The 25672-nt window shown below is 39.4% G+C and overlaps 1 long non-coding RNA gene and 1 other non-coding gene across 4 annotated transcripts; one reads left to right on the top strand and one right to left on the bottom strand.

The window, feature by feature from the left end:
* Nucleotides 1–128: 128 nt before the first annotated feature.
* LOC143689879 (uncharacterized) lies at nt 129–23420 on the bottom strand. 3 transcript variants are annotated; one of them, XR_013178949.1, is made up of 6 exons: nt 22879–23006; nt 16178–16247; nt 6088–6144; nt 5339–5785; nt 1548–1667; nt 129–394 (listed from the first exon to the last, which is right to left on the bottom strand). It is a non-coding gene; the product is annotated as an uncharacterized LOC143689879 (long non-coding RNA). The 3 variants fall into 3 exon arrangements; XR_013178947.1 differs by lacking the exons at nt 6088–6144; nt 16178–16247; nt 22879–23006 and adding an exon at nt 23085–23420; XR_013178948.1 differs by lacking the exons at nt 6088–6144; nt 16178–16247.
* On the top strand, nt 14739–14841 carry LOC143643008 (U6 spliceosomal RNA). The gene has a single exon (XR_013156064.1). It is a non-coding gene; the product is annotated as a U6 spliceosomal RNA (small nuclear RNA).
* Nucleotides 23421–25672: the final 2252 nt, after the last annotated feature.

The following is a 25672-nucleotide window of genomic DNA, read 5'->3' as shown; positions in this document are numbered from 1 at the left end:
GCAGATTCTTATTTGAGAATGCTTCATAGAAGTGTTTATTATTAAATAAATGACATAAATGACATAGATGACCACCTAAATTATTGTCAAAACTAGGACATTTTCAAAAGTTAAAGGGTAATATTTAAGTAGTAATATTTAAGCCGAGACATACCACAAGTATAAACCATCACTTATAATTCTGAGAAACCCAGGGCTTATGTTCACCTAATTATAAAGAGCTTTCTTGAGTGCACAGAGTAAAATGATGTTAGCATTCCATAGGGAAAGTATCTCAATGGGTGCTTTGGGTTATGTATTTAGTCACAACCTGACACAAGCAAAAGAGTCCTTGATTCCCACTCTCCTAAATCTTCCTTAAACTTCATGCTTGAAGAGGCGTTAGTTGAGATACCTAAGAAAAAAAGAACATGAATACCTAAGATTTCCTCTGGTTTTAGGAAAAGTTGCTATGAGCATACACAGGAGTCATTTTCATTTGCTATCTGTTAGTGAGACCTTTACAGTTTGGTCTCCTACTTCTTTGAGAAGCTGTGTTTTGAGATCACTGAGGATCAAAACTGCTTGAACCTGAGTGCACAGTTGCTTGGGATTTAATTGAATGTTTCTGCAAATATGATACATATTGCATTGGTTAATTTTCGCTTTCTAAGTCTTCATTTTCCAAAATTGTCGTAAAACAATGTGACACTAATTACAGCCATGTGGACATTTACTTTGGCTTCTACTACTTAAACAAACTTCCATAGAAGGAGAGATGAATCCCTATTTAGTCTCCTCTGGTGTGGTAGCTTAAATAGTGAATGTGATTTTGGCTAATGGAATAGTAAACAGGCATGTCAGAATTTTAGAGCCAGCAGAGATTTTACAGGTAACCTAATCCAACTCCCTCCCTCATTTTTTGGTGTTTTAAAAAATCGTGTTTATATATATATATATAAACATATATATATATATACACACACACGCACACACACATATATACATAGTGCAAAATTTCATATTTAACTGTTTTTTAAATGTACATTTCAGTGGTATTGATTACACATGCCATGTTGTATTACCATCAACACCATCCATTATCAAGACTATTTCATCACCCAACTCTGTATCATTAAGCAATAACTCCCCATTCCTCCTATTCCCTACCTCAGGAAACCTCTAATCTATTTCCTGTATCTATGAATTTGCTTATTCTAGATATGTCATAAAAGTGGGATCATAACAATATTTGTCCTTTTGTGTCTGTTTTATTTCACTCAGCATGTTTCCAAGAATAATTCATGCTATAGTATGTGTAAGAGCTTCATTCCTATTTATAGCTGAATAATATCCATCATATGTATATACCACATTTTGTTTATTCATTCATCTGTTCATGGACACTTGGGTTGGTTCCATGTTTTTGCTATTATGAGTATTGCTACTATGAACATTGGTGTTTAACTGTCTAATCAAGTTTCTTTTTTCAATTCTTTGGGATATATACCTAGAAGTGGAATTGCTGGGTCATATATGTAATTCTGTTTAACTTTTTGAGGACCCACCTGTTTTCCACAGCAGCTGCACCATTTTATAATCTCATCAGTGATATTGGGTAGTTCCAGTTTTTCTACATCCTGGCCAACACATATTTTCCATTTTAAAAATAATAGCCATCTTGATGCCTGTGAAGGAATATCTCATTTTAGTTTTGATTTTCATTTCCCTAATGTTGAATTGAACATCTTTTCATGTGATTATTGTCTATTTGTAGATCTTCTTTGTAGAATTTCTATCCAAGTCCTTTGCCCATTTTTAAATTGGGTTGTTTGTTGAGTTGTAGGAGTTGAGTTGTAGGAGTTTGTTGAGTTGTAGGAGTTCTATTCTATTCTAACTAATAGAATAGTTCTATTCTGGCTATTAAACCCTTATCAGATATATGAGTTGCAACTATTTTCTTCCATTCTGTAGGTTGTCTTTTCACCTTCTTGATAATGTCCTCTGATGTACAAATGTTTTTAATTTTGATGAAGTCCAACTTATATCATTTCTTTTGTTACTTGGGCTTTTGGTATCATATCTAAGAAATCATTGCCAACTCCAAGGTTTGGCCATATATTTTCTTGTAAGAGTTTTATGGTTTTAGATCCTTGATCCATGCTTTTATGTAAATATACATTTTTCAAATGTATATTTGAAACTCATTTATCCAGTAAAAACTTGTATCCAGCATACATAAAAAACTTTTACAACTCAGTAAAATGCAAAAAAAAGAACAATCTATTTTTTGAAATGGGCAAAAGATTTGAATAGACACTTCACTACTTAAAATAAAAGAATGGCAATTAAGCATATAAAAATATGTTCAATTTGATTAGACATTGAGAAAATGTAAAGTAAAATTACAGTGAGATACTGGACAGGCAATGGTGGCTTGGTGGCAGAATTTTTGCCTGCCATGCCAGAGACCTGGGTCCAATTCCCAGAGCCTGCCCATGCCAAAAAAAAATATATATATATACAGTGAGATACCACTTCACATCCTAACCCAAAAAATGGCTAAAATAAAAAAGATGTTCAATACTAAATGCTGGCAAAAATGTGGAACCTTCATACATTGCTGGTGGGAGTATAAAGTGATAGATTCTCTTTGGGAATAGTTTGGCATTTTCTTAAAGTGTCAAACGCAAATTTACTATAGGATAGATAGGATCCAGTAGTTTCACTCTAACATCTACCCAAGAGAAATGAATATATATGCCCACGTGAAGAATTGAATTACAGTACTATTTATAATAGCCAACAATTTAAATGTCCATGAACTGATAGATAATCATAATGTGGGCAATGGAATAAAAAGAAACTCAATGCTGATGATAGATGCTACAAAAATGGATGAATTTCAAAAACATTATTCTGGGTAGAATGCCAGATGCAAAAGACTACATGTTCTAGTTTGCTAGCTACCAGAATGCAATATACCAGAAATGGAATGGCTTTTAAAAGGGGGAATTTAATAGGTTGCTAGTTTATAGTTCTAAGACTGAGAGAACATCCCAGTTAAAGCAAGTCTATAGAAATGTCCAGTGAAAGGTATCCATCCAGGGAAAGATACCTCAGCTCAAGTAGGCCAATGAAGTTTAGGGTTTCTCTCTCATGTGAGAAGGCACACGGCGAACACAGTCAGGGTTTCTCTCTCAGCTGGAAGGGCACATGGCAAACATGGCATCATTTGCTAGCTTTCTCTCCTCACTTCCAGTTACGTGAAGCTTCCTGGGAGCCATTTTCCTTCTTCATCTCCAAAAGTCGCTAGCTCGTGGACTCTCTGCTTCATGGTACTGCAGCATTCTCTGCTATCTCCAAATCTCCTTCATTCTCCACTCTCTCCAAATCTTCTTCCTTCTCCAAAATGTTTCCTCTTTTATAGGACTTCAGGAACTTATCAAGACCCATCCAAATGAGTGGAGACACACCTCTACATAATCCAGTTTAACAAACACTCTTTATTAAATCACATCTCCAGAGAGGTGATCTGATTACAGTTTCAAACATACAGTATTGAATAGGGATTATTCTGCCTTTACAAAATGGGATTTAGATTAAAACATGGTTTTTCTAGGGGACATACATCCTTTCAAACCATCACACTACATATTGTGTGATACTATTTACACGAAGTTGGTACTGGTGGTGGATTTTTCTGCCCAGTTGCTCAAATGACCTATTCCTGAGACACAGCTGTTTCAAACAGAGAGTTTATTGCTAGGCTTGAAGCAGGAGAACAGATAGATGGCCTACTGATCTAAATATCTGACTCCCTGAACTGCAGTAATTCTGATAGTATTATACTATTAAAAGATGGACAAATTTTAGGATGATAAGCATAATGGCTCCAGATGATATAATTAAAGGTGATCTAGTTTTTGAGCATGCACAGATTGATTACCTGTTTAGTCACAGAATATATGTAAGAAAATGGTGGCCTTAAGATGGGTGTGATTTCCAGTATTATAACGAGGTATAGAACATTTATAGGTTAAAATCTAAGTTACTTTGCATGTCAGGTGGGCCCGTTTTGGTTAGATCCAATTTTGGTTATCAAGATTACTTTGGAATTGGGGTGGGTTAGTTCTGGAATTATCCAAAGTCCTTCATTAATATATATTAGGGGCTCACTTTAGTGGTCATAAAACTTTAAAGTAAAACAAACAAACAAACAAACAAAACCAGATAAAATGGGTATAAGTGAAGGTCAATCACAAGGTTTTTACAAGCACAAGGGCACAAGATAAAGGCTATACAATCTTTATCGTAGATCAAGGCAACTGGATTACAGTTCAGAGATTTCAGGTACTTTCATCTATCTATTCTGATGTACCAGAAAGTAAAAAAAAAAAAAAAAAAAAAAAAGGAATATCTAGATAATAATTCAGTTTCATAATCATCCTTAAATCCTAACTTCTTGGTTACAGCTCCTCCCTCTCATTTGCTAATTCTCTCAATCTTGAGGGATATCTGAGAGACAACCATTCTAACTACTTCATACTAAAAAGAGTATCAACATTATGGGGCAGAGAAATGAAATTGGTTGTTGTTCTTGGAGAGCCTGGTACTTCTGGGTTTCAGGGCTTTTCTGGCATAGGAAGAACCTGGAGGCTTTAAGTCTCTGAAAAACAAACTTAATAAGTAAAAGTTTTGTAGAACCCAAGGTATCCTTTGGTTGGATCTTGACATACTGTGGCAGTTTGCAATATCTGACTGAAATTTGCATAAGAGTAACCTCTAGAATGACCTCTTGACTCAATTTGAAACCTCTTAGCCACTGAAACTATATTTCCTTTCCCCCTTTAGGTCAACCAATCCCGTGATACCAGGGCCATGCTCATCCCTGGAAGTCACGTCCCACGTTTCCAGGGAGACTTATACCTATAACCCTTGATCATTTCTGAATTAAGGTTTTTGTATGGTGTGAGGTACGGGGTCCAATTTCATTATTTTTCATGTAAATATCTAGTTTTCTCAGCACCATTTATTTTAGAGACCATTCTTTCCCCATTGAATGCAACTGGCACCCTTGTTGATAATCAGTTGGCCATACATATCAGCCCCTTCATCTTTCAAATGAGGACACCAAGGCCTAGAGTGTTAAGTGATTTGTCTCAGGACACCCAGCTAATTGATGGCTGAACTGAGACCACTACCTAGGTCTGTGACTCCTGGTCCAGTGCTCTTTGTACCACATTTTGTTGTTGTGAGGGTGAGGAAAGTAATGTTTGGCTTTTCTGTTTGGGCAAGTAAGTTTGTTATTTGTTCCCATTATGATGTTATAAAATAGAGAATATGTTTCCATACTTACTTCTTGTTAGATATTTGACCATTCAGTGCTTATAACAGAAGCACATAAAGTCTATATTGTAGACACTTTGAAAAATAAAATCCAAAAAGAGATTTAATCAAACTGGAAATGGTCTACAAAAAGTAGGCTGATTATTTACTGTTTTGTTTCTTCTCAAAGGGAGATATTAGTACAGTTGGCCTTGATAGAAGGACATTGATGAGTTGATTGATTTGCTCATATACTGTCAGAGAGACTGGAAAATTGCTAAAACTTGAGTAATAGGAAAATTCCCAGATTATCTTGGTTGAAGACATTATCCTTTTGAACCACACTTTTCAAAAGATAATCAATCACATCTGGTGTCTTCCAATATTCTGTTTCAAAGAGACAAGCTCTCTTTTCTTATCACTTTGGCAAACAGACAAGCAGCTTCTGTGACTCACCAATCACCCAGGAAGCATCGTCCTGGAAGAAAACAAATGAAATTAAATGCTAGTGGAAACTGCCCTGCCTATCATCAAGCTCAGAACACAAGGTAAGGGTATTGAGTAAAGGGTTACAACAAGGAGAAGATTTCAGGGCAGCAATTGAGAAGGGAGACACACTTGCAGATTGAAAGGGTAAGAATTGTTTATACTCTGTGGCCCAGGTTCCCTTTAATTATGCCTTTATCAGCATCTTTCCTAAAGGGCAGTGCTTCCCTTGCATATTCTCAATAACACTGCTCTCCCCCAGCCATTCTAATCTGCATGCTTTTCAACAATTACCTTGGAATTAATCACTTTCTTCTCTGAGGATTGAGGGTGGAAAAAGACCCCAGATCTCTGAAAGAGGAAGTTGATGAGTAACAGGACTACTCAGAAATATCATTTTATCTTCTTTAAATGAAAATAGCATTTTATCTTCATCTCTGTGAGGGTAAACATCTTGAGTTGACAGACAAGTCCTACGCCCTTAGAACAGTGCCTAACTCATCAAATAATTCTAATAACTTTTTTTTTTGCATGGGCAGGTACTGGAAATCAAACCCAGGTCTCTAGCATGGCATGGGCAGGTACTGGGACTCGAACCCAGGTCTCTGGCATGGCGGTGAGAACTCTGCCACTGAGCCACCATTGCCCACCTCTCTAATAAATATTTTTAAACAAGTAAATGAATGAGCATATTTATGAGTCTTTAACCCAACTGGAAGAGTGGCATGTTGTGTCTTTATTATTATTGGGTTCCTTCCTCAATCTAGAGTGGACCAGAATTTGTTCATTTTCTGTGAGAACCAGAGAATAAGACTTTTAATCTCCATTCTATTATGATCACTCTAGCCCTGCTTGCTGGCCAAGCCCAGAGTGGTTCTCTCAGGTCCCTTTGGCACTCAGGAGCCCCCTGCCTCAAGTGGAATAGAAGAACGTTTGGTGAAGCCAGGAGCCTCACACCTAAAGTTGATCAGGAGGACATCTCTTTGAAGCCGGGGAGCAATGCACAGCTCCTCTCTCAAGCAAGCCAGTAGCCTGTGGTCTCTTGCCCAGGTTGGGGGCCTTCTTTACAAAAAGCTCTTTCTCTTTTGCTTCTTGAAGCGTCTTTGCTTATTTCCTCAAATTTTATCTTACATCTAATTTTTTTTATTTTTTGGAAATAAAAACCATAAAATGTTACAAACCTACTATGCATGATTTACTGGTTTATACCTTCTCCAGAGACTAACATACAGAACTTGCTACCTGATTGAATGGGATTGAATGGATAGAATGGAAAGGGGAATGTTGATATAGAAAGATGGAAGAAAAAACACAAACATCTCAGAATATTAGTGAGCCATATTAGTAAGGGATCAAGTACATATAGTTAGGGCATTCTGAGACCTTCAGCTTATTCCACTGGCTACAAAGGCAGCTTAAAAGGAAAGAAAGGACATGTAGAATACATACATATCTTTCCCTAAATCCTAATACAGAGAGGCAATGCATGTTTAATAACAGTTTTGTTTTCTTTGAATAATATCCTCCTATGACCAATGGCTTAAAATAAACCAGTCTTTTCTATAAAATGTTTTGCTTGTTAAGATGCCCAACAGCTCAAAAAAACTTAAGAGCCACTTCAATCTCAAAGTACATAGACCAGCTTTTTTCAAACTGCTTGACTTACATAAATTTCTATTTTTAACATTTTTAAAATGTTTAAATTTTGAATACAATGTAATGGTTTTTCCTTATTTATGAGAGGGATAAGCATTGTTTAATTTCACTTTTAATAAATTTTAGGGACATGATGAACCTAGATAGTAAAAGAATCTTTCCCTTGTCCCTTATAATATGGAGAAACTTTCTGGAAGAAACTTGTTTCCAATGAAAGGGGAGCAGTTGCCTTGTTAAGGATGGGCAGGGTTGGAAGATCCCTTCAATTTAGGGTATGGTTTTTGTTAGGTCGGGGGAATAAGGGAGGGCTCTATGGCTGGAATCATGAAGTCACTCCGAACAAACATGGGAGGTGAACCATTACAATCAAGGTCTTTGCGCAGCAAACATCTATTCACGGACATCTAACCACCTGCTGCTCAACCCACTAGCATAATAATCCTTTGTTTAATGTGGCCGCCCCTTTCATGTCATCACCTAACCCCTGCCCTTAAAAACTGCACTTGCCAAAGCCCGTGCGCGGACTCACCTCACTCCTTCTTGGGTTCGGTGAGTTCTGCCCAGATGGAAGGACAGACGGACGGATGCAGCCAATAAAGCACGCTCATTTACAATCTTTTCGTCTACTTTCCTTTCTCTCAAATACCTCATATCTTAAAACCTTTCAGTTTTCAAGAATAATAGCAACAGTGAAACTATGAAAGATGGTACAATTATGAAGCAGATCAATTTTTTTTTTTTTTTTTTTTTTTGCATGGGCTGGCACTGGGAATCAAACCTGGGTCTGCAGCATGGCAGGCAAGAAGGCCTCGGTGGCCCACCCCATTTGTTTTTTATATATAAATCAACAAAAGTTGAAGCCAGCTTTGAAAAGTTTTCTTCCCCAGCAAATGGTAGGAAATAAGAATGTCACAGAAATATTTTAATTGTAAGGAAGGTTATTAATAAATCCCTGAAGTGACTTATAATTTCATTCCTTGTTCTCATCCACTCCCTTTGCATCCTAGGTCAATATTTGCATTATAGAAGAAATCGATAACTCCAGTGTCCAAAAGAAAAAAGAAAACACAAGTAAAGATAATTTTTATAGTGAATATAATGATCAGAGTTTCTCAGGCTCCTTCCTGCTATCATTTTGCTGAGACAGGATGGAACAGGGACCTGAGGGGGGAGAGAAAATACCATAAAGAAGGGCTTGAGCAAGGAGGGTTAATCGAGGTCAGGAGGGCCTGTTCTGCACAGGGACATCCTGCCTGGGGTTACCCACCTACACAAACGTCCAGAGGCAGTCAACCCACCCAAAGGCAACATCCTCCAGCAGGCACCACCCTGGAGAGAAGGAAGGGTGGGAGAAAGAGCCCTGAACAAGGAGGGGAGACAGGGAGTAAGTAGAACTGAGCAATAAACAGCACCTGGGGCGATCAACCTCACCTGAGTGAGTCATCTACACTCAAACATCCACAAAGGAGGGAGAAGGGAAGGATAATAAAATAGTTAATCAAAATTATAAAAGGAACAAAAAGCTATAAAAGCATGTTGCCCCATAGTGCCAGGGTTGCTCACCTCTCACCTTCCACCCTATTTCTTGCAAGACTTTCCGCATTTTCTCCGCATGTGTACTTAGCCACCAATATTCTGCCTGCTTTGTGCTCTTGAATTCTCTCTTGTGGCTTGGCCAAGAACTTAGGAACTCAAATCTGGCAACATTTGTACAGCTGTACTTTGAATAGATGCCATTCTACAGATAGACAGACACTTCAGAATTAAATAGGACTGCCCAACTTTAAATTGTCGGACATAACCTTTGAGAAATCAGTTAAAATACTATTGTCTATACTCTTTCTGTGGCTATTTAATGCTGTTATATTTATAATTGCTTGTATTTTGAAGACCAAACCATATAAAAAGAAATTCTTTTAAAATGAACATTTATGTGACATTTTGTTGCAGGAAAAGGTTGTTGAAAAATAAAATGTGCCCCCAATTCAAGTCAACTTGCAACCTCAAGTTACCAGGGTTAAGAAAAAACATATTTTCTAAAATTTTTTTTAACAATTATTGATCCACTTTTCAAGCCAATAAAAATATTGAGAATCAATGTGGGCACCTTTTCTTCTCTTTCCAGGGTGGGACACCTTTTTTAACCCAAGCTCAAGTCATGGGACCAATTCTATAAAATTTTAGCCACATTTAGTTTAAAAGTCACACCTTCTTTTATTGCATCTGAATAGCCTCTGAACAAAGCCTCATTTCTCCTATTACACCAAGACAAATTATAAAAGTAAAATAATGTACTTGTTTTCCAAATTGTTGCTGCCATTAAGCCACTGCAGAGTCTTAAGTAGCATCTGCTTTGATTCTTCTCTCTGAACCAGACTTTGCTCCCTGGTCGTGAAATACAACAGAACTTAAGAAGAGACAAAGCGCAACTCAAATAGAGTTTTTTTTAATTACTTGCAGTGACCAAGCAATTAAACTGCAATATGAAGGCCTGCTTTCTGTTATAAAATTATTAACACACCTTTAAAGGCCACAGATAATTATGTGTCATATTGGCCAAACACTTCAAGAATGAAAGATTCCACTTTAAAAATGTTCAAATCGTCCTGTGTAGTACTTAAAAACAAAGCGCCATCTGCTGTGTGCTTAGAAGAATTTCCTGCTACACCTTCTGGACTGTCCCTGAATTGAGACTACATATCAACATGTTAGAATTCCAGATTTTAAGATATTTTGAATAAAACCTGAGAGTTAGAAAAACAACCTAATTATTTTCTCTAGCATTCAGGGTTCTGTTATATAGTCTGTTGAATGAGTGTTTAAAAATTCTATTTGGCAACTCAACTCCTGTAATTAATTATACTTGTAAAGAAACTAACTTTTAAAATAATATTTCATTTCGTTAAATGGCTTTGTAATGTTAGGAAGTGAAAAGCTCCAATAGGGAATGGTTTGGGGCCTGGCCCACATCCCTGCTTTGGGACGAAGGCACTCAGTCCCCCAGCAGCAGAGTTTTGGCTGCTGATGGCTCTCAGCTGAGTCTCTCTTTGGCTATTGCCCTCTGCCTCACCTAGGTTTACCTCTTCCTTCAGGGCCTTCGACATCTAATCACTGGTCAGAAAGGAGGCCCCCATTCAGGATGACTCTGAAAGGAAATCCCAGCTCCTGAGCTCCTTGTAGAGTGTCTGAAGCCTCTTTGCAAATTGGCCACAATTCAGTTTGTACCTCTGCCCAACCCTACTTCCATCACTTCATTACAGGTGTTGCTCCCAAGAGAATACCCCAATAATCCTTCTGCACACAAATCTCTAACTCAGAGTATATCCCAGGGATCTTGACCTAAGACAGTGAGTATTGAAAGAAGTTTAGAAATCATATTCTAAAATTTTATTTTGGAGCTAGATTACCTGCCAGCCAGCTACCAGTAAGAGCCCTATTCTGGTGAGCAGAATCCATCTAGCATGCTGTAACAGCATGATTGTCAAAGCTTTTAGTATGATGAACTGTCATAGGATTCTGATGGAAGATAATGTTCTGGCCAATGTAATACTCTAGGCATTTGAGAGGTTCAGGGCAATTAGTAATTATAAGAATTATGGGATAGGATGGCTGTTGTTGCATGCACTGGAGAAAGGCAATAAAATAAGATATAAGGCTTAGGGTGATTAATCAACAATATAAAATTAAGTGTGAAAATCAGAAGGCCTCCTTAGTAGCATAGAAAGAGATGCTCATCTCCTAGAAATGAAGTACAGAAAAATATGAGAACAAGGCCCAAGAATTAATAATGAGGATTCAAAGCTCCAAAGGCTGAATTCTCAACTCTAACATATCTGCTTTGCCAAAATCAGGGGCCCTAGCTGCGGCCTTGAGATGCACACATCTGGAATGATGAACCTAAATTAAAACTCAGATCTCCTGAACCATCTGTGTGAGCAGAACTGGCCCACTCCTCCCTGTTGAGGGCTGGCTTGAAGTTACTGTAGAGGCTTCTGTCTTGCAAGACTATATGTCCCCTACTCAGGATCAATTCTCCACTCCACCTCTGGCCACCAGAACAAAAACTAGGGACAAATTACAACATAACCCAGCCAGGAGCATACTGTACCTGAAGAGAAGAAGTTGCTGCAGGACCTAGCAAATATGTACCAACAGGAGCCAGTAGAATATATATGGGACTGAATCCTGATGGCAGTGGATCAAGAGGGTCAGAATTTAAGAGAGGAGAGCTTATCCATGTGGGAACATACTCTTGTGATACAGGATTAACACCAAGGAAAATGGTATAGGAATGCTGCTAGGTTGACTCTCGGATACTTTGAAAAAATGGTAGCCAACACTAGGCAAAGTATAAATGGCAGAAGTGTAGCAAAGAAGTGTGCATGTTAGCATGAATATACTGTATAAGGCCAGAACCCCAAAACCACCACCTGACTGGGTACATTAATGAGCAGGTTACTGAAGCCATAGGAATGTGCTAGTGAGAGGGGTACTAGCACCACTGGAAGCTCACTGATGGCTGTCTTGGGTAAGCCAGAGCTGATGTTGGGAGACATAATGACAACATACTGATGGTACAGAAGTCTCCCTGACAGCAGTGAGGACAGTAGGATCCTAAAATAGAGGTCAGATGGTGACCTTCACCATGAGAAACAAGATGAAAACAATAATCACAATGAATAGCTAGGGCTGTTTTCTAGTTTGCTAGCTGCCAGAATGCAACACACCAGAGATGGATAGGCTTTTAATAAAAGGGGAATAATTAGTTAACATAGAGTTCTTCAGAGGAAAGGCAGCTAACTTTCAACTGAGGTTCTTTCTTATGTGGGAAGGCACGGGGCGATTTCTACTGGCCTTCTCTCCAGGCCTCTGGGTTCCAACAACTTTTCCCAGGGTGATTCCTTTCTGCATCTCCAAAGGCCTGGGCTGAGCTGCGAGTGCTGAGATAAGGTAGGCTACGTTGAGCTCTCTCATTTAAGCACCAGCCAATTAAATCAAACATCATTCGTTGCAGCAGGCATGCCTCCTAGCTGACTGCAGATGTAATCAGAACAGATGAGGTTCACATGCCATTGGCTCAAGTCCACAGCAATAGAACTAGGCACCATCAACTGGCCAAGTTGACATCTGAAAATAACTACCATAGGCAGAGTGACAAAAAGGGAACCTGACTCTTAAAATATATGAAAAGAAGAAGTATGAGGAAGCAAGGCAAGATGGCATTGTAGGGAGGTGTGGGATTTGGTCTGTCCTCTAAGGCAGCTACTAAATAGGCAGGAAGTATCTCAAACAACTGCTAGGGGTCCCCCATGACTGGATACATATCAGTCACCAGTCTGGAATGGGTGGAAGAACTAAGATCACAGCGCAGAACTATGATTCTCTTAAGCTGTGAAAGCTGGCACCCACCCCCACCCCCCACTGGTGAGCTATTTTGCTGTTACTTCCCCATGGGAAAAAGAAGCAGTTTCTACTAGGAGCAAGGGAAGGTAGTTCAACCAAGGTCCAATGGCAGAATTAACAAATTTGGGCTGCTGAATACAAACCATGAGCACAGATAAACCTGGACCAAGCACAAAAGGGACCTGAGGTTTCTTCCAGGCAGAGAGGAAAAATACCAGAGGTATTTGGAGTTGGCCAAGCTCAGAATACTGAAAAAGGGCTGTGCCCCAAGAGAAGGGGCACATAGGGCCAAATACTAACTCCAACTCTTGATTGGGGGCTGGGGTCTGACTCTGAAAGGATTTTTTTATTCCATTTTTTTAAAACTTTTTAGTTGCCCATTAAATTAAGCTACAGGTATCCTCAGGTTTCAGTGCTGCCCTAGGCAAGGGCAGAGTTAAGGAATATCTGAGAGATAAAGTGACTACTCAGGTGAAGGAGACAATTCTCTAAAAAGCTTATCTTCCCCAAGAAAAGTGGGGGGTGGGTGGACAGGGCCCAACCCGTTTGGCAGCTCTTATTTAGAGAATTCAGACCCCCGGCCTGGAAAAACAGAAGCAGCTTAACCCCGCCTTCTACCTCAGCCTCTGTCTCTACCACACCCCTGGCAGGGGCAGGTCTTCTGAGAATTAAAGGCACCACACCACCTTAGGGTGGTGGGAAGTTGCGGGCTGAGAAGCGCTACCTGCTGGACAGGATAGAAAAAACACAGATTCAAGAGGCCTCACAGGAAAGACTGGCAGCCTACTGGATCTCATCCTCAGGGAAACTTGATACTGAATACACCCCCATCCTGAGTCCTAGACCTGTCTTGTCTGAGAAAATCTGATAGGGGTAGATCGTATCTGACAGAACAAGATCCAGAAAAACAAAAGCTGAAAAATTCTGATCAGCTAAACTACAGTTCTAGAATAAGTTGAACTGAATGTCAAAAAAGCAGATAAAGGACAGAGCCAACCAACAAGAAAACCCTAGGTGAAAGAGAGACCATAACCTGCAGAATAAACTAATCAAGGAAATCAGATGCCTAAAAAAATCACAAAAACATGGCCCAGTCAAAGGAACAAACTAACACTTCAAATGAGATACAGAAATTGAAACAACTAATTAACAACGTTCAAACAAATCTTCTAAATCAAATAAAAAAATCAATGAGTTGATGAAAGATATGGCAAAAGAGATGAAGGATATAAAGAAGACATTGGGTGACCCAGAAAGAACTCAAAAGCTTGACAAAGCAAATAGCAGAACTTATGGGAATGAAAGGCACAATAGAAGAAATGAAAAACACAATGGAGACATATAACAGCAGATCTGAAGAGGCAAAAGAAAGAATTAGCAAACTAGAGGACAAGACATCTTAAATCCTACACATGAAAGAAAAGATAGGAAAAGAATGGGGAAATAAGAGCAGGGTCTCAGGGAATTGAATGACAACATGAAGCATTTGAATATACATGTTATGGGTGTCCCAGAAGGAGAAGAAAAGGGAAAGTGGGCAGAAAAAATAATGGAGGAAATAATCTCTAAAAATGTCCTAACTCTTATGAAAGATTTAAAATTACAGTTCCAAGAAGTGCAGAGTACTCCAAACAGAATGGATCTGAATAGACCTACTCCAAGACACTTACCAGTCAGACTATCAAATGTCAAAGAAAAAAATGAGAATTCTGAATGCAGCAAGAGACAAGTGACCCATCACATGCAAGAGAAGCTCAATAAGACTATGTGCAGATTTCTCAACAGAAACCATGGAGGTGAGAAAGCAGTGGTATGATATATTTAAAATACTGAAAGAAAAAAACTGCCAACCAAGAATTCAAGCTGTCCTTCAAAAATGAGGGAGAGTGCTCATTTCAGCAACATATATACTAAAATTGGAACAATACAGAGAATACATGGCCCCTGTGCAAGGTTGACAAGCAAACTCATGAAGCATTCCATATTTTTTTTAAAATGAGAGTTTAAAATATTTTCAGTCAAACAGACACTAAGAGCATTTGTGAACAAGAGACTTGCTCTACAATACTAAAGGGAGCACTTCAGGCAGATAAGGAAAGACAGGAGAGAGAGGTTTGGAGAAGGGTATAGAAATGAAGAGTATAAGCAAGGGTAAAAAGTGAGCACAATATTGTAAGTATAATGAACAAAGCCAAGTGTGAGTGTGGTTGAATGAGGAAGGATAGGGGCATGTATGACACCAGAAGAAAAGGTAGAGGATAAAAATTGGGATTGTATAACTTAGTGGAACCTAGAGTGAATGATGATGTTGCTTAAATCTACAACTATTAGAAAGTTTTTACATGAGGGAGAGCAAATATCAACATTGCAAAGTGTTGAAAATGGGATGGTATATGGAAAAACACAATCAATAACTAGGGTCTGTAATTAACAGTAACATTGAAATATGCTTCCATTAACTGTAACAAAGCAATACACCAAAGCTAAATGTCAATAAGAGGGGGGTATAAGGGAGGGGTATGGGATTCTTGATGTTGTTGTTTCTCCTTTTTTTTTTTTTTATCCTTTTCTATTCTTCTGTCTTCTTTCAGAAGAAATGGAAATGTTTTTATATAGATTGTAGTGGTGGATGCATAACTATGTGATTATACTGGGAGCCATTGATTGTTTACTTAGGATGGATTGCATGGTGTGTGAGTAAAACTGTTTAAAAAAACAGAAAGATTAAAAAGCTGGAGGAAATGAGGAGAGAGAGATGTACCTATTCACTGTTAGGGAAGTAAAATGGTGCAGCCCCTCTGGAAGGCAGTGTGGTGGTTCCACGGGAAGCCAAGTACAAGGTTGCCATATGTTCTGCAGTCCCATTATTAGGTATACACTTGGAGAAACTGAAAGCAGGGTCATGAATGGACATTTGCACACAGGCATTTATGGCAGCAGTATTCATGATTTGTCATGGATGGAGGTTACCTAAGGGTATGTTGATGGATGAACAGTAGTGTGAACCGTGGGGTGCACATACAATGGAATTTTGAGCAGGTGCAAGGAGTAATGAAATTGTGAGGCATGCAATTAGGTAAATGAACTTTGAATACATTATGTTGAGTGAAATAAGCCAGATGACAGATGTTGTAAGGCCTCATTAATATCACTAACTATAATATATGAAGTCTGAAATTGAAATAGGTTGTCTGGCAATAGAACATGGACAGAGATCAGCAATTGACAATTAAAGGGTATAGAATATTCAATAAGGCATATTGTAAAGGTTCCTATATGTAAGTTCTTATAGCACTGACATCTATTCCTGAGTTTTAACTCCTACCTGAGACCCAGAGCTAGGGTTCTGCAGCTCTGAGAGTCAGCATTTTCACATACAGCAACTGTTGGAGAAGCTGGGAAAGAGATCAGACTTCAACTAGGGATGAGAATGAAGCTGAATTGGTTGGGACTGGGGTGAATACAGGGTAAAATATGATACTGACTGTATTTTAAAGTTTCAGCTTCTGTATAAGACCAAAAGAAGAGATGTTGATTTGGTACAAATTTACAATTTCTATAGCACACTAATTTAACCTGAATGGTCAGTTTATTAACACCATTACATGGAACCTAGAATAGGGAATGAGATCTTGTTATTTTGACAGGTTAATTTAATACCCCAATACATCCCAGAGTAATTTGGGCATAAAATTAAGAAGTATTTGGAAAGTATCCTTGAGGGACTGGAGAAAAATGTGGAATTATTATATTTCTCCACCTAGGGAATTCTGGATATTTTCAAAAGCATTAGGGACTACCAACTTAATAAGCCAAGCCCTTGATTGTGGGGCTTGACCTTACAAAACTTATTCCTGCAAAGAAGAAGCTAAGCCTACTTATAAATTATGACTAAGACTCACCCCCACAGAATTTTCCTCTTCAGATATGGCCTCTCTCTCTAAACCTATCTGCAAATAAATTCAATACCCTCCCCTTTACATGTGGGCCAGTTTGAATCTACTATATACCTCAGAAAAGCCATGTTTTAATCCTGATCCAATCTTGTAGGGGCAGGTATTTCTTTTAATCCTGATTCAATATTGTACGTGGAAATATTTTATTAGATTATCTCCACTGAGCTGTCGCGTGCCCAACTGTGGATGTGACTTTACCCATTATAGGTGGGTCCTGATTAATTTACTGAAGTATTTTGAAAGAGGAAACATTTTGGAGAGAGCAAAGTTGACACAAATGCTGACATTTGGAGAACAGAGACATTGATGTTTGTAGATGCTTGGAGCTCAGCAGACATCACCTGAGATGTTAAGCAAGCTGTGCCAGTTTAAAACGATTTATGTACCCTAGAAAAGCAATGATTTAATCCTAATCCCGTTTTGTAAAGACAGCTGTTTCTTCTAATTCCTTTTCAGTACTGTCTGTTGGAAACTTTAATTAGATTATCTCCATGAAGATGTGGCTCAATCAAGTGTGGGTATTAAACTTGATTAGATGGGATGTGTCTCCACCCACATTGGTCTTGCTTACTTTTACTAGAATCCTATAAAAGAGAAACATTTTGGAGAAAGCCAGAGATTCTGAGAGAACAGAGAAGGGCTTCAGAACGACATAGCCACAGCCTTTGGAGATGAAGAAGGAAAATGCCTCATGGGGAGCTTCATTAAACAAGAGGTCCTTAGAGAAAGCCAGCAGATACTGCCATATTTGCCATGTGTCTTTGCAGATAAGAGAGAAACCCTGACCATATTCACTGTGTGCCTTTCCACTTGAGAGAGAAACCCTGAACTTCATCAGCCTTCTTGAATCAAGGTATCTTTCCTTGGATGCCTTAGATTGGACATTTCTATAGTCTTGCTTTAACTGGGACATTTTCATGGCCTTAGAACTGTAAACCTTTAACTTATTAAATTCCCATTTTAACTTATTAAATTCCCATTTTTAAAAGCCATTCATGTCTGGTATATTGTATTCCACCAGCTAGCAAACGAGAATAGATTTTGGTACCAGGAGTGGCATTCTGCTGCAGTTGCAAATACCAAAACATGTTGGAATGACTTATTAAATGGATAAGGGGTAGATTTTTGAGGAGTTGTGAGGAGCTTGATAGAGAAGGCCTGAAATGCTGTGAAGAGACTGTTGGTAGAAATGTGGACTCTAAAGATACTTCTGATAGGGCCTTGGACAGAAATGAGGCACATATTATTGAAAACTGGAAGGAAGGCTATCCTTGTTTTAAAATGGGAGATAATCTGACATTGACTAGTGGATTTGGCTGGAAGACAGATTTTAAAACCCATGAACTTGGATATTTAGCAGAAAAGATTTCCAAATTAAATATGGAAAGCGAAGCCTGGTTTTCCTTCGCAGTTCATAGTGAAATATGACAGGAAAGAGATACACTGAGAACTGAACTCTTGGGTAGAAAGATACCAGAAATTGATGTTCTGCAAAATTCTGGGATTCAAGGAAGGAAGACCCCAGAGAATAGTGCCCCATGTGAGGATTGGGCCAAATGCAAACCAGTCAACCATTTCAGAGAAAGCCAGGATCAGATATGGAGTTATCCAGGGAGGATTTGAGGAAACTCCTTATGTCTGATGGGCATGAACTGAGGCTACTACATAGAAAGCCAGTGAGAGTGTTGTGGGATCTGTATAAAGAGAATCTCAGTTGGGACTGAGAGGGACAGAGAAGGGACACATTGGAGGAAAAGTAACTTCAGAGGCAAAGCCATGGAGGCTGGGGTTTAAAGTCAAGAAGCCTCAGGCCAGGAGAGTGGACCCATCCAAACATGTGCAGAGGGTGAGTTTGCCCCAAAAGCAGAGGATGGGCCTTCCACTTTGTTGCAGTGGAAGAGTTGTGCCACCTCAGGCCTTGGAGAGGGTGAAGCACGTTCCTTGGGGCTTGGGGAGAACCTGGCTGCCACCACATGGAGGGGTTGAATGTGTGACCCAGAAATGGCAGAGAGCCCCGGTGCAGCCCCATCACTTCCAGAGGGTGGAGCTGAGAAAAAGGTGATCTCCCCAATGCCCCCTAAGGTTGCATTCAGAAAAAGACAAGCCACCTTGGAAAGGGTGGGACTGCCACTTTCTAAATCCTTGAAGATAAAGGACTCTCAGACTTTGAAATCCAGGGGACATTGCCCTGCAGGTTTTTGAAACTGCTTGGGTCCAGTGACCCCTGTGTTCCTTCCAATTTCTCCCCATGGAAATGGGTAGATGTATCCTATGACTGTTCCTCCTTTGCATATTGGCAGCAAATAACTTGTTCTGAGTCTTACAGGTCCAGAGCCAGAGGAGCTAATTTTGCCTTAGGACAATTCAACATTGATTCACTATTGTATGTAGAAGTTTTGATTAGATTATCTCCATGGATATCTGACCCACCCAATAGTGGGTGTGACCTTTGAGTAGAAGGAGATATAACTCCATCCATTCCAGGTGGGTCTTGATTAGTTTACTGGAATCTTTAAAAGAGGAAACATCTTGGAGAGAGTCAGAAATGACAGAAACAGAGCCAAAAGAAACTTCAGAGCACAGCTGTTTCAGTTTGCAAGCTGCCAGAATGTGATATACCAGAAACAGAATGGTTTTTAAAAAGGGCAATTTATTAAGTTGCAAATTTACATGTTCTAAGGCTGTGAAAATGACCAAATTAAAGCAAGGCTATAGAAATGTCCAATCTAAGTCATCCAGGGAAAGATACCTAGATTCAAGAAGGCAAATGACAGTCAGGGTTTCTCTTTCAACTGGAAAGGCACATGGCGAACATGACAATGTCTGCTAGCTTTCTCTTTGGGCTTATTATTTCATGAAGCTCCCCCATGGGTGTTTTCCTTCTTCATCTCCAAAGGTCTCTGACTGATGGGTGCTAAAACTTTTTCCAAAATGGTTCCTTCTTAAAGGGCTCCAATAAGGAAACCCCACCTTGAATGGATGGAGACTCATCTCCACAGAAACCATCTACTCAAAAGTTATCACCCACAGTTATGCAGGTCACATCTCCTTGGAAACAATCAAAAAGCCTCCCCCCAACTCCCAGAAACACTGAATGAGGATTAAGGAACTTGGCTTTTCTGGGGTACACCACAGATTCAAACTGGCACAACAGCTGACACAACTGTTGACACATGGTGAACAGAGACACAGATGCTTGGAGATGCATGGAGTCCAGCAGATACTGCCATGAGATATTAAGTAAGCTAGAACCTGGATAGAGCCAAGGGAAGCCAAGAAATGAAAACTAGCCTTGGAGAAGCAAAATGAGGAATCACCACAGGAACAGAGGCTGAAAGAAACAGAGCCATGTGTCTGCTCAGCTGACAGTGTTCCTGACCCATCAGCCTTCCTTAAATTAAGGTATCTTTCCCTGGATGCCTTACTTTGGACATTTTTATAGACTAAGAACTGTAAACCTGTAACTTATTAAATTCTTCTTTTTAAAAGTCGTTCCAATTCTGGTATATCGTCCGGGCCAAGATGGCGGCTTAGTAAGGTGCACGCGTCTTAGTTCCTCCTCCAGAACTACTAAATAACCAGAAACAGTGCAGAACAGCTCCCGGGGCCGCGGCAGGGATCGGACACACAGTGTACCCCAGTCTGGATTGGCTGGTCTGGCTGCGAGAATCTGCTGTGGTGAGCTCCCCGAGCGGCGCACGCTTCCCTGGGCCGCGGCGGCTGGCGGCCAGCGCCCCTCCCTCCCTCCTTCCCAGACAGGCTGGGAGTCTCGGAGAGGCGAGTTTCCCAAGCCACGGTGGCCGGCAGCCGACACCCCTCCCTTGCAGGCAACTTCCCTGACTGGCTACGAGTCTCGGATCGCGAGTTTCCCAAGCTGCGGCCAGCAACCGGTGCCCCTCCCCCACAGGCGGCTACCCGGAGGGAAAGGAAAGAGTCCAAACAGTAGCAGGGACTGAGCCCAACCAAACACCAATAGTGGCGTTAATGGACAAATTCTGACTACCAGAAGTAGGCCCCCAGCTCAGGCGAAACTGATTAAGGCGGAAGTCGCCTATTGGGCTAACTGAAAAAGAGGAAAGGGGGCGAAACAGAGCCTTCTGCAGCTGTTTCTACGGAGGCTCGGTTGCCTCTGGGCTCAGCGCCGGGATTACACAAGGTGCAACTACCCCAAACACAGAAACAGGCTGCTTTCAGGGCTCTCTACCACATGAACCTTCCCCATGGGGGGGGGGGGGGTGAAACGCAACTCAGGTGGAATCCCTCTCTCAGGGAATTCAGATCCCAGGACTTCACAATTTGAAGCCATTAAAACCAGCCTACAACCTTTCCTCTGTCTCCACCGCGCACAGCAGGGAGAGCCTTTCAAAGTTAAAGGAGCCACAACATCTTTTGCTGGTGGGACCCACAGACAGACAAGCACCACATACTGGGCAGGATAAGAAAAACAGAGCCCAGAGACTTCACAGGAAAGTCTTTCAACCTGCTGGGTCTCACACTCAGGGAAATCTGATTAAATGTCCAGACGCCAGCAAAAAATAACAAATCACACCAGGAAAATTGAAGATATGGCCCAGTCAAAGGAACAATTCTGGTATATCACATTCCAGCAGCTTGCTAAAAAATAAAACAGGGTCCCAGTTGACATTAACACCTGTGAATGCAAAGCACTATCATGGTACCCCTGTTAGAGAAAGTGTATCTGGAGCCAGGAAATTAGTGACGTTCTGGCCCAGGTCCAGCACAAAGTAGATCCCTTAGGTTCACAGACCTATCTAATGGTGATTTATCCTTTAGCTGGTTCCTAAACATAATGGTATGGCCATATTTGGTGATTGTCAGGACTCAGATTGATTCCTTGGCTTGTGGGTAAGAAATGTCACAGTGGAGATGATCAAGTAGAAGCCTATGAAACTGCTCCCCTTATCTTCCTCCACCAAGATAGTGAAAAACAGTATTGTACCCCAGTAGTGGTGGTTTGGACCAATTTACCCCAGAAAAACATATTCTTTTTTTTTCAGGAGAATTTAATAAGTTGCAAGTTTAAAGTTCTAAGGCTGATAAAATTAACTAAAATTAAATTAAATTAAAACAAGTCCATAGAAATACCCAATCTAAAGTATCCAGGGAAAGATACTTTGGTTCAAGAAGGCCAATGAAGTTCAGGGTTTCTGTCTCAAGTGAAAAGGCACATGGCAAACACAGTCATGGTTTCTCTTTCATCTAGAAAGTCACGTGGCAAATATGGCATTATCTGCTAGCTTTCTCTCCTGGCTTCCTGTTTCATGAAGCTCCCCAGGAGGCATTTTCCTTCTTTATCTCCTAAGGTTGCTGGCTTGTGGACTCTCTGGTTCTCATGGCTATGTCATTCTCTGCTCTCTCAGAATCTCCAGCTTTCTCCAAAATGAGAAAAACATATTCTTAAACATAATCCATTAAAGTAGATGTGAACCCTTTATAATAGGACCTTAGTAGAGGTTACTTCAGTTAAGGTGTGGCCCAACTGAATCAGAACGGGTCTTAATCCTATTACTGAAGGCCTTATAGGGAAAGTTACAGACAGCTAAAAAGCCAGAGGGAACAGCCAAAAGCTGATCATCGATAGAACACAGAAGCCAGGAGAGTCTTCCATGTACATTGCCATCCAACAGAAAAGTCAAAGACCAAGATCAATGGCAGCCACCCGAGAACGCCACATTCTTCTAGGAGAAAGCATAGTCTTGATGGCATCTTGATTTTGGACTTCTAGCCTCAGAACTCTGAGTCAATAAATTCCTGTTGTTTAAGTCAAACTATTACATGGTATTTGATTTAGCAACCAGGAATCTACAACACCAAAGACAGGGCTGGTACTAGGGTAAGACAAGAGAAGTACCTAATATACTGGCCTTGATATCCCCACCATGATTCAATAAGCATTTGTGAAAGATGGTACTTAATTATATTTTTAATTCCCTCATTAACACTTGTTCTACCAAGAATACTTTGAAATATCTTTGAAGCGAACTCAAAAGTTACTTTCTAAACCACAAATTAGAATTGTAAATACCTTTCCCTCCCCTGTTCTACAAACCTGAATAGAAGTGTTATTTAAAAGAGGCACATGGGCAGGCCACGGAGGCTCACTGGCAGAGTTCTTGCCTGCCAAGCGGAGACCTGGGTTCGATTCCCGGTGCCTGCCCATGTAAAAAAAAAGAGAGAAGCACACCTGGTGGAAGCGCTTTGCAATGAAAATGCAGCCATAAAGACTCAGAAAGAAAACAAGACCAGACTACTTACAATACCACCTTCAAATATTATGAGTGAGGGGAGTGTCATATTTCTTAGTTCCATAACATCATCGCCATCACAATAATGAATTGTTGTCATCATCATCTCAGCATCAATAACATTTTCTGAGCACCTAATATGGGTCAGATTCAATGCATCACATGCATTTCATATTTAATCCTGATAATCCTTAAATTTTAAAAAAGCTGCTATTATCCCTATTATACCAATAAGGAAACTGAAGCTTAGAGCATTTTTCAAGCACATGTAGTAACACTGACATTAAATCTGAATAGTTTTAACTGTGTTATATTCCAGCACACATTACTGAAAATGGTTCAGTGATATCTGGGCTTTCCCTTTCAAATTCTTGTAAGCTTCAAGCTTTTAGGGAAGGAGTTAAGATATACCTCATTCATGAAATCATGCAGGCATTCATTCATTTACAGTTAATAAGAATCCTCTACACGTCAGAGAAGATTAACAAAATCCATTTTTATTCTCAAGACTAGTACAGTAGTCTTAAACTCTTTTTAAGTCTCATGTTCCTATTAGTAGAAAATTTTTGAGCATGCCTCAATATTTGTTTATTTATAAACTGCATACACATATCTCTATATCAATATATAATGCATTTATGAAATGCATAAGTTTTTAAATGATGAGATAAACATTAAGTAAATATTCTAATAACTTGTTAATCATGGTAGCATTATACTATAACAGGCATAATTTCTCAAGTCAAGATATACACTCAGGGTGAGGTTCATTGATAATTATTGTAAATGTAAATTTCATAGATTTCTAGATCATCTCAATTTTTTGGCTCCCCCTTTTTGACTGATCACGGGATACTCTACATTGCATTTATTTCATACTATACACTAAATATGTCTGGTATGCTGTTTCCTTTTTTTATTTATGCTTGCATTATTAAATTATTTTTAATTTACAGTTTCTTGTAGGAATCTTTTTAAACCATCTTTTCATTTTGTAAAGGTTAACTTAGATGAAACTAAATAAGATACAATTCCCTTAAGTGGACATCCAAAACTAGTCAGCAAACAAAGTGAAAAAGAGTGAGGAAATCATTCTGATCCACTGAAATTTCAAACTTCTCCCTCAGGTTACATGATGTACCATGTGTTACACATGACTGTCTAACAGATGAACACAGTGAGGAAGCCAATGTGAATCCATACATTAAGTATCTGTGTAAAATAATTTCTTTTTGTTGTTTTAGATATATATTAGTTTTAATATTTTCTTTCTATATCATGGCTTGTACACCCCCCTTCCCCCACTGAAGACCAATGACTAGTAGATAAATCAGATATGCAAACAAATAATTATAATAAAATGCAGGAAACACTCCCCAAAATAGAAAGCAAGTGTAAGAGATAGGATTAACATAAGACCTGCGGAACTACTTGGGAGCAGATGGCATTAGGGTGGTGGCAGCAGTAAGCTGCTTTATGTTATCTGATTTATGTAAGACAGTTTCGGAGGAAGAGAATGTTTGTTTACCCCAAATGGTTATTTTACGTAGGACTGGGAACACTGAAAGATAAGAACTTTGTTCCCTCAGGAAATGCATGCATGCCTACTGTCATCCTGTGGTATATAACCAGGATCTGGTTAAGAATAAAATTGTCTGAAGTCTGTCTGAAGTAAACTCAAGCTTCAGACCCCCTGAGCCTGTCTGTGTCTTTCTTTCTTCCTTTCTTTTTTTCCTCATCATTCCTTACTATCCTTCGAGCTCCGTTTCAACAGGAAGCAACAAGCAAGTGCTCTGGATTATGAAAGTTTGGCCAAGATCACATTTGAGTGGGGTCTTAAAGTATGAGTATGCGTTTGCCAGGTGAAAAAGTGAGGAAGAGTGACTTTCCAAGCACAGAGGCCAGAATCTTCAAAAGAGTGGAGCTGTGAAAGAACGAGGGAACAGTGAATGAATCCATGAACCAATTTCAGTTATAAAATAATGTGCCTATTCAACCATCTAACTTCCTTCAGCTTTCTTTGATGAGAAAAATTAGACACTACAGGAAAAGTAATTTGGTAGGAAGATTTTAAAGTTCTGGACCTGCCCTATCCAATATGGTAGTCACATGTAGATATTTTGTGGCTAGTCCGAATTAAGAAGTGCTGTAAGTGTGAAATACACACTGGATTTCAAAGACTCAGTATGAAAAGAATGTAAAATATTCATTAATATTAATTACATGTTGAAATGATAATATCCTACATTAGGTTAAATACAATTATTATTAAATTAATCTTACCTTTTTCTTACCTTTTTTTTTAATGAGGTACTAGAATATTTTTATTGGACAGTGCTGCTCTCTATTACCGAAGTTATTTACCAGGTTATGCAAAACAGGGTAGGACAGGAGTTACTACTCAAAGAGCTCACGTTGCTCTAAGTTAACAGTATATTTGTACTTTTGTTAGTGTGCACGCCTAAATCCACTTTTATGATTTAGCTAAATTACACCAAACTAAGTCCCATTCTCAGACTGCAAATGTGGGCCCAGCAAGGCTTTTAAGAATTCTAGAGTAAAAGCTCAATAAATATTTGCTAATTTGAATCCTCTCAT

This window comes from Tamandua tetradactyla, chromosome 7, assembly GCF_023851605.1.
Source record: "Tamandua tetradactyla isolate mTamTet1 chromosome 7, mTamTet1.pri, whole genome shotgun sequence".
In the NCBI taxonomy this organism is placed as follows: Eukaryota; Metazoa; Chordata; class Mammalia; order Pilosa; family Myrmecophagidae; genus Tamandua; species Tamandua tetradactyla.
This window is presented reverse-complemented; position numbering and strand designations above follow the sequence as displayed.